We start from the raw sequence: 10,425 nt of genomic DNA on the forward strand, positions 1-10,425 counted from the left end.
GAGAGAGAGAGAGAGAGAGAGAGAGAGAGAGAGAGAGAGAGAGAGAGAGAGAGAGAGAGAGAGAGAGAGAGAGAGAGAGAGAGAGAGAGAGAGAGAGAGAGAGAGGGAGAGAGAGAGAGAGAGAGAGAGAGAGAGAGAGAGAGAGAGAGGGAGGTAGAGAGAGAGACGCATGCGCAGTAGTGCTTAGCAAGCCTCAAGCCCCTCCCATCCGACCCTGAGACATGGGGCCCTGCGGCTCTGCAGATATACCCTATTGAAGAGGGCACTATTTAGGGTGGGGAGGCATGAGACCGGGGGTTGTCCTTTTTGTGTGGAGCTGGAAACATGTGCTGCTTCATTGTGCTCGGTATGAGAGGGAGAGGGGGGTCTTGTGGGGTCGGGTGAGGGAGAGGGGGGGGGGGGTGCATATTTTACGTTGGGTGGATTGTTGAGGGATGTGGTGGGCAGTAAAGGGGTGCGGGATCTGGGCAAAATCTGCATATGGCTCGCTGATAACAAACTATCATTACACATGGGCAAAACAGAGTCCATTCTCTTCGGCTCAAATAACAAACTCAGCAAGACCGACGGCTTCTCTGTTACAGTGGGTGACAATATTGTCACAAGGAAAGATGAAATTACCTACCTGGGTTCCATCCTAGAGGCTAATCTCTCCTGTGACAAAATGGTATCCAATGTAATAAAAAAAGTCAACCAACGAACTTGATTCTTATACCGGATCTCCTCTCTGGTAAACAAGAATACCCTGAAGACACTGGCAGGAGCACTCATTCAGGGGTACTATGACTATGCTTGCACCTCATGGTACCAAAGCACCTCAAAGGCGCTAAAAACAAAATTACAAACTCTCAAAACAAACTGGTCAGACTACTGCTTGACCTTACTCCTAGAACCCACCTCACCCCTGCCCACTTTGACAACCTAGGATGGCTTAGAGTAGACAACAGAGCAGGGGCGGAGCTATAGGCGCGGCTGGGGAGGCAGCTGCCTTAGGGCCCGCCCACCGTCTGGCGGGAGGGGGGGCCCGGGCCCCGGGCCCCCCCTCCGGCCCCGGGCCCAGGCCCGGGACTGAATGGAGTTGCCGTTCGCGTGTGGGACTGGATCGAACACAACTGGTGGTAACGGCAACTGGGACTGGTGCGTTTGTTTTGATTCTAGGCTCCTCCCGTTTTGCCAGTACTGTGGTACGAGTACGACTGATAGCGTGTGGTTTAGGAACAGGGCGTTTTGCACAAATCCAGCGCTCCCTTTCCTTGGCTGTGACGTAGCCACGTAAATCTCACAAGCAGCGCGGAGGTGATATTTTTCTCTGATGTCGCGTTCACGTTACGTGGGAAGAATCGGAAGAATCAGCTTCCGACTGGGAAAAACCATTCACGTCAGCCTCCTAGTTGTAATTCCTACTAGGACATATGGGATTTTTTATAGACCCCGATATCTCCCACTTCGTGTCACGAATTGCGGAAGTATGGATGTGGGCGTTTTGATCGAGTCAATGCGTGAAGGCTTCCTAGTTGTAGCAACGAGATGTCCTCTGGTTCTTCCGCTTCTTCCCACGTAACGTGAACGCGGCATTGCAGCGCGGACGTAAACAACAAAGATGCCGTCGGTACTAGGAATAGTTTCAGAGGAAAAAGATCGCTTGCTATTTGTAATAAATGCAATGCAGAAGTTCCACGAGGAGGGAAAGGGGCAATAAGCTATAACACATCCAACATAATAAGTCACCTGAAACATCACCACCGCTACCATGGTGTATTAAAATCCGAAGACGCCGAGCAGCTAAAGGGGACATTTACCGAGGCGAGGACCAGCACAAAGTGGATATATTATGATTTAACAAGTCTTATCTGTCCAGGACGATGACAACATTATTGCAGGTAAGCTAACTAGTACTACTAACGTTATCACGCTAGCTTGGATGCTAACTAACGTAATGTGAATGAATGAATGAATGAAAACTTTATTTAACAGATTGCAGAATGGGTACAATACAGTACGGCTCGTTAAGGGGATGCAGACCAGAGAAAGACGGTTGTCTTGTTTACATCAGGGTCCCCCATTTTCAATTCATAGTGATCATAGAAAACATATACGTTACCACCTAGCCACAATCTATGGTATTTCTAGGTTACCACATGGGTGGCGCACGTGAACACTTTGTGAATTATGTGAGGGTGTATCATGATGATGGTAATTTGGCACTTAACGAACGTTACCTATCTCTTTGCCGTTTTGCATAGTGCACTGCATAGTACCAGAGATGACAAAAGTTATGTGGTAACATAGGTCGCATCACTGCCAGTAGTCGGCATATTACCCAATTCTGACTCTGGTATTAGTCAACTAACGTACTGTTAGCCAGCTACTGTAATAACGAAACTGAAATATCTAATGATGATAGTCAATCATAAAGACAGAAAACACTCTCATCACAGACAAGCTGGATCTGGCCAAATACCTAAACATGTCATGGTGAATGAATGAAAACTTTATTTAACAGATTGCAGAATGGGTACAATACAGTACAGCTCAATACATACAATTGTTAAGGGGATGCAGACCAGAGAAACACTTTCGTCTTGTTTACATCAGGGTCCCCCATTTTCAATTAATTATAACATAATGACATACAGATAGACAGTAGTGCTACATCTATACATGACATACCAGATTTGCAAATACAGTACTGTTTGTGATACGAAAAGAGTCCAGAAAAAAGAGTATATACATTTGACGTATTATTATTGTATTGTGATATGTTTTGTTTCATGTTGGATTTTTTTTTTTTTTTTTTTTTTTTTTTTTAATAATACAATAAATATCGGGGGGGGGGCCCGAGCTGTCAATCTCGCCTCGGGGCCCGTGGGGCATTCCAACCGCCACTGCAACAGAGTACAGCAACTTGCAATGGGCCTGGTCTACAAGATACACTACACGACCAAGGTACCCATGTACATGTCAAAATACTTCCCAAAGGTCAGTGAATACCACGATCACAACACCAGAGGGAGCTCCACAAATCATGTTAAACCCAGATTCGGCTCAAACAAGGGACTAAACACGTTTCGCAATTATGCCACATCAATGTGAAACGCCCTACCCAAAGCTGTAAAGGAATGTGAATCACTACCCACTTTCAAACCACTCTCAAAGAACACCTGCAAAGAGACTGCAATTCGAAACTGGCCCCTGTAAATGTCCTAACCCAACCCCCTCCAATGTACAGTAATTTACCTAATATGGTTTTGTCAATATTCCAATGTACAGTTTTGCTTGTTTGTACAGTGAAATGGGACACTTGATATTTTTCTTTTTCTTTTTTTTGCACAGTTCTGAAAACATTAAATGTTTAATATAGGCATGTAAAGTAAAAAAGGCTACAAAACTGGGACAGTTTTCTTTACACAGTTCTTGTCTTGTTTATTTTTGCTATAAGATGATGTGATGTCTTTAGAAAGCTAAGAAAATCCTTGTTTCAATAGTATATGAAACTCAAAATGCCCTTTGTTATTAATGTTTCACATTTTGTTCATCATTTTGGAAATAAATTCTATTTGAATAAATGATATTTTTTAAAGCTAACCTCACCTTTTAATTGCCAAATAATAACATACACTCTTACCAGGGGTCAAAACAATGCCATTTACTGCTTTTTATATAGAAATAAAATGTAGATTGTGCATAATTGAGTTTGGAATTTTGGCCCGGCCCCCCAACATATTTTCAGTTGCTCATTCGGCCCCCTGGGGAAAATAATTGCCCATCCCTAGTCTATCTGTATGTCATGTATGTCATATATGTCCTGATTAATTGAAAATGGGGGACCCTGATGTAAACAAGACGAAAGTCTTTCTCTGGTCTGCATCCCCTTAACAATTGTATGTATTGAGCTGTACTGTATTGTACCCATTCTGCAATCTGTTAATAAAGTTTTCAATCACTCAATCAATCAATTTGGTTTTGGGGTTTGTGTTTTCAATTGGTTTGGGGGGTAGGATTTGAATTTTATTTAATTTCTTTTGTTTGTGTTTAGGTTTTATTTTTATTTTTATTTTTATTAGGTTTGTATAGGGTGGTGATGTTAGGGTTGGGTATTTAGTTTGGTTTGTTCTGGGTTTGTTGTTTTTCTTTATTGTTTTCTTTTCTTTGCGCGTTCTTGCCTTATCCGCTCCAGTTGCTGGGTTGTACAGTAGGTGGCGGTATGCGCCTTTCTGTGGTTGCGACCCGCCATTAACTCCAAAGAAGAAGAAGAAGAAGAAGAAGAAGAAGAAGACTAAAAACACACGTAGTTTTCTGGAGTCTCGTCGTTCAGGTAAACAAAGGTACATTCGATTCATGTCGACCTCTCCGTTTTGTTACAGTAAACTCTGCTTGTATTCATCTACTGACCGCACATCTGATCTGTTGGGCGTTTCTGCCACTTTTCCACCAGACTGGGCCTTGACCAGAGGTAGCTGGAGCAGCTAACAAGCTAAGCTGCTATGCTAAGTTTCAAGTTTCTTTAATAGTTGTCAGTACAGAATACTTTTATACAAAATGCTTCTTACTGTTACGCTCCAGAGACTGTGCAAGACAAGATAAGTATGAAATAAAATAACATAGTATAGCATGTAAATTAGAAGTTAAAAAAAAATGAGGTCACAGTGTTCAGTATAGACATATGTACAATGTTCGATGCAGAATAGACGTAACTGAGTTACCATATAATATACAATACTGTGCAGTGTACTAATACAATACTATATAGTGCAAGGCAGAAATGGGATGAGGTGCAATTTAGGTACAATTTACAGTGGGTGTACGAGTTGTAGTGCAAATCCTTTATCAATAAATATAAAGTGTGTTTGTGTGGTTTAAGTGAGTGTGTGGGTGTGTGTGCTGTGTGCATTTGATGGTTGTTGCATAGTGTTTATTGTTCGTTTAGCAGACTGATGGCCTGGGGATAGAAGCTTCTTCTGAGTCTTTCTGTGCTCGCTTTAAGACTCCGGTATCGCTTGCCTGACCGCAGCAGTTCAAAGAGGCAGTTGTTCGGGTGGCTCGAGTCCTTAATAATTCTCTTAGCCTTGCCCATGCACCGCTTGTTGTAAATGTTCTGGAGAGTGGGAAGCCCCCCTCCAATTGTGCGTTCGGCTGAACGTGTCACTCTTTGTAGTCTGCTACGGTCTTGTGCAGTGCTATTCCCAAACCAGGGGGTGATGTTGCCAGTCAGGATGCTCTCTATTGTACATGAGTAGAAGTTCTTAAGGATCTTCTGACTGACTTGGAACTTCCTTAGGCGCCTGAGGAAGTAGAGGCGTTGTCGTGCCTTCTTCACAACACTGTCAATGTGTGTGGTCCATGTCAAGTCCTCGGATATGTGGACTCCGAGGTACTTGAAACTGTTCACTCTCTCAACCGGTGCCCCGTCGATGCTGAGGGGGCTGTAGTCCTTGACCCCTGACCTCCTGAAGTCCACAATCATCTCTTTTGTTTTGCTGACGTTCAGGGAGAGGCAGTTCTCCTGACACCACTGTGACAGATTCTAATGCTACTACTGAGTTATTGAGAAGATGTGACGTTAGGTCAGAAACTGGTGCGACCTATAGAGAGACATGTGCGTTTATTCAGCTCGTTACTAATAATGACAATAACATCTCAACTGTTGAGCGTTTCAGCCACTGTTTCGGCTTTACTTGAGATGCTATGCTGCTAAAATGCTTCTTAGGCCGTGAGCCAGGGCCCCACATTTGGACCACGGGTACCATCTTGGGGAACTGATTGATTGATTGAAAATATTATTAACAGATTGCAGAATGGGTACAATACAGTACGGCTCAATACACACAATTGTTAAGGGGATGCAGACCAGAGAAAGAGTTTCGTCTTGTTTACATCAGGGTCCCCCATTTTCAATTCATAACATATATGACATACAGGAGGATGGAAACATCTGTGCTAACTATCGTCCATTGTCCCTTCTTAATGGAGACTTAAAATTATATGCCAAGGTCCTCGCACGACGTCTAGAGACGATACTGCCAATATTGGTCCACCCAGACCAAACTGGATTTGTTAAACAAAGATTTGCATCAGATAATTTAAGACGACTGTTACACATTATTGACAAAGCTCCAAAAATATCACCATGTGCAGTGTTGTCCCTTGACGCCGAAAAGGCCTTCGATAGGCTGGAATGGGAGTACTTATGGCACACCATGAAGAATATGGCATTTGGAGACACATTTATAAATATGCTCAAAATCTTATATCATAATCCAACGGCCATGGTTATCACATCCAATCAGTGTTCCACACCCTTCCCTATCAGACGTAGCGTCAGGCAGGGTTGCCCCGCCTCCGCATTATTATTTGCGTTATCTCTTGAACCCTTGGCCCAAAAAATTAGAAATTGTGCCGAAATAAAACCCATAATAGTAAATAACACCTACCATAAAATGTGTCTGTACGCAGACGATCTGTTATTATTTCTTGACAATACACCACGGTCCCTACCTGTAGTCCTAGACACTATTAAACATTTTAGTTTTATTTCAGGCTACAAGATCAACTTGAATAAATCAATTTTACTTCCCCTAAATACAGCAGCAAGTAGTCCCCAACTACATACAGAAATACCAGTGGGCTCTGGTTTCAGATATTTAGGTATAGATATATACACATCCATTGACAAAATTGTGTCAAAAAATTACAAGAGCCTTAAGAAGGTAATATCTGACGAGTTAAACCGTTGGTCACTATTATTAATCCCATTTTCAGTCAGGCTTTCAGTAGTCAAGACCCACATTCTCCCTAAGATCAATTTTCTGGTAAGCATGATTCATTTACCGCCACCTCCAGGATTTTGGGAGAAGCTACAGGGACTAGTATTCAAATTTATATGGCGTGAACAACATCCACGAATCAGCAATTCCACACTCCAAAACAGTAGGAAAGCAGGAGGGCTATCTGTTCCTAATTTTGAACAGTACTATTTTTCTTTTATGCTCAGACCGTTGCTAAGATGGTTCAATAATGATTCTGACATACCATGGGTGAATATGGAGAGGCACATTGTATCTCCATATACATTCAAATATATACTATTTTCTGGTCTATCCCCAAGCTTTTGCCGTACTAAATTCGGCCCAATTATAGCACATTCAATATACGTCTGGAAATATATTGCCGAAACGGGACAGTGGAACACAAAATGGCACATAGATACCCCTATTTTTGATAACAACTTCTTACTGTTGGGAGGGGAACCAGTTACATTTCCCAATTGGCAAAGACAAGGTATTCACAAACTATCTGACATATACAGTGAATACGGTCTCAGATCATTTCAAGAGCTCAAACAAATCTATAATGTCCCTAGTACATCCTTCTTTTTTTATTTACAGTTACGCACTGCAATGCGCACTTATGGTGTCCCATGGAATCAGCCTTTACCAGGTCACCCTTTAATGAATATAGTGAATGGCATAAATGTTAAAAATGGTTTTGTTTCTGGGTTATATAATAAAATACAAGGAAAACTAAACAGAACTACAGGTAATACCACTGTCTGGAACATAGATTTAAAGAATTACAATGCCTGCATAAATTGGCAGAATGTATGGGATAATATTCCACTAACCTCTCGTAATTATAATAACCAATTAACTCATTACAAAATGATACAAAGATTTTATCTGTCACCCAGGAAACTCTGTCAAATAAAAATATTACAAAGTCCTCTATGTGCTTTATGTCCGCAAAAAGTTATAGGAACATACATACATATGATGTGGGAATGTCCAGGAGTACTCGCTTTTTGGGCCAAGGTTGCATTATTTCTCACTAATATAACAGAGATAAACATACCTTGTTTGCCACACATTTTATTATTAAATGATGATTCATCTCTAAAATTAACACCTCACAAAAAGAGAGTGTTTCTGGCCGGTTTAACGGCAGCAAAGAAAATGCTCGTAATGAGATGGAAACCACCCCATAGTCTCAATATTTACCGTTGGAAACTGTCCTTCTACGAAGTATTGAGATTAGAGGCATCCAGTGCTAGAGCACAGGGAGCAAGGACAGAATCGATCCAAATATTACTTACTGCGGCCCAGAAGGTAAAATCAGTACTCCACTAGGTTGAACACTTGTACCTTGACACCAGAGAATGAACAAAAATCATGTTGCTGTTGTTTCCATTTATCTTTTCCATTTATCTTTTCCTTTTCTGTTTACTGCTATAATTTGTTGTGGTTGTTTCTAAATTGTATTGTATTTTTCCCTATTACTTGGTTATCTAACAAACATAATTATGATTTCTTTTCTAATTAAGAGTATCCTATACATGTATGCATCAAGGTTTCCCCCTCTCCTAAAATGTCTATGCAAACCCGGGGGGCTGGGAGTGGGGTTAAGAAGCGACCTGGGCTGTCTCGCAGCCACAGGACCGCCAGAACGGAGGAAAAGACTGTCACAACTGCAACAGTCAGGCTACACAGTATATGAATATACTGACGGACAATATATACTGAAAAGACACTTTTTATGCCACTGTGTGAATTAATATGAAATGCTGATGTGAATGTCCTTCCTCTGAACTTGTTTTAAAAAAAGACAAAATAAAAAGTTGGTCACAAAAAAAACATATATGACATACAGATAGACAGTACTGCTACATAGATCTATACATTTATGACATACCAGATCTACAAATACAGTACTGTTTGTGATACAAAAGAGAGTACATTTCGGACTACCTTTCATAGTGATTTTTGGGAAGGTACACCCCTACTGCTGAAAAGATGTGATAGCAATGCAGCCAGGGCCCGAAATTAAAGCCTGCCACCTGCCATTGGCGACCAGATTTTCGGTTTGGCGAGTACCACTGAGAGGTCTGTCTGCCATGTGGCGGGTCACAAAATAGTCATGTAAAATAATTAAAACTGCAGTGTGTTTTGGTCTTACGACAGGCCTAATTTGTGGCTTGTTTACCGATGTCACATCCACTACTCTTCTGTCCTGACTGCCCGTGGCGCCTGCTTGCACTGTAGGGAGCTAACTAAGCTAAGCTAATTAGCGTTAGCTACTAATCCTGGAAACGCTCACAGCACCGTCAGCGAGTCCACAAAACCAGTTCCATTAGTGAGGAAAGGGGTTATATTAACGAGGCTTGACAACAGCGGTTCAAAGATAACTTCACATTTATTGGCTATTGGTTTATTTATATCGCTTCATGCATCCACCAGGCCCCGTGTGTTCTGTTGACATGCATCTCCGTCTGAGTCGTGTAGTTGATGATGTCACACACACTAGACTAGGGTCCAGCTGCAGCGCCGGAGAATCCTTGCTGGAGCTGGAGGCTACTCGATTATACACACAAGACAGTGGAGCTGTTTGCAGATAGCGAGCATTTTGACTTGTTGCGTGGTGGCGATGTCTCGCAGATAATACAACTACAAGTATGATTATATAATATATATATTTTATAAAAAAAAAAAAAAAAAAAAAAAATTGGCTGGTAGGAAATATGCTTGGGTAGATTCTTCCCATCTACCCGCCACTGGCCAGTGAGTCAAAAAGTTAATTTCGCTCCCTGAATGCAGCAGTTGTCTCCAAATGTGTGGTATCACATCTTTTATAACACTACCAAGCATATTGTTCAGGCCTCCTGTCTGAAATTACATGCCTCAAATGAATCATGATAGCTCCTCTCCTGCACAGAGGTATGGGGTAACACATACAAAACAACCATAAATACATTGACTATCCTACAAAAAAGAGCAATAAGAGTCATAAACAATGCAGGATATCGGGACCACACACACACACTGTTTCTACAGTCACACATTTTGAAGTTCATTGATATGGTAAACTTTAAAACTCTGCAAGTTATGTACAAAGCAAGAAATAATCAATTACCGGTAAATGTAAGAAGCACATTTCTGGATAAAGAGGGGGGATACAACCTCAGAGGACCATTGAACTTCAAAAAACCTGTGATGAAAACCAACCTGAAAATAATGTGTACATCTCCTCTTACGGAGCCACCCTGTGGAATGGGCTACGCTACAGGATGAACTAAAATATTGTGAAAACATAAATCAATTCAAATCTAGACTAAAAAAAATCTATTTTCGATAGGTACAGAAGGGAAGAATAGCTTTAATGGCATATAAAAAAATAAAATAATAATAATAATAATAAATACGTATGATACTGTATTGTGTGCAATATCATATCACATTATATAATCATATTATAATTATATTTTGTATATTATATTGAACTATATTTGCAGTATGTACTATTATATTATGGTACTATATTGTATTGTATATATCATGACTGTACTATATCTCACATCACATTATATATGTGCTGTATACACTATTTGTACTATATACTATTATATACTGCAGGTATACTATACTGTAATGTATA

This window comes from Notolepis coatsorum, assembly GCF_963971535.1.
Source record: "Notolepis coatsorum genome assembly, chromosome: 3".
Classification (NCBI taxonomy): domain Eukaryota; kingdom Metazoa; phylum Chordata; class Actinopteri; order Aulopiformes; family Paralepididae; genus Notolepis; species Notolepis coatsorum.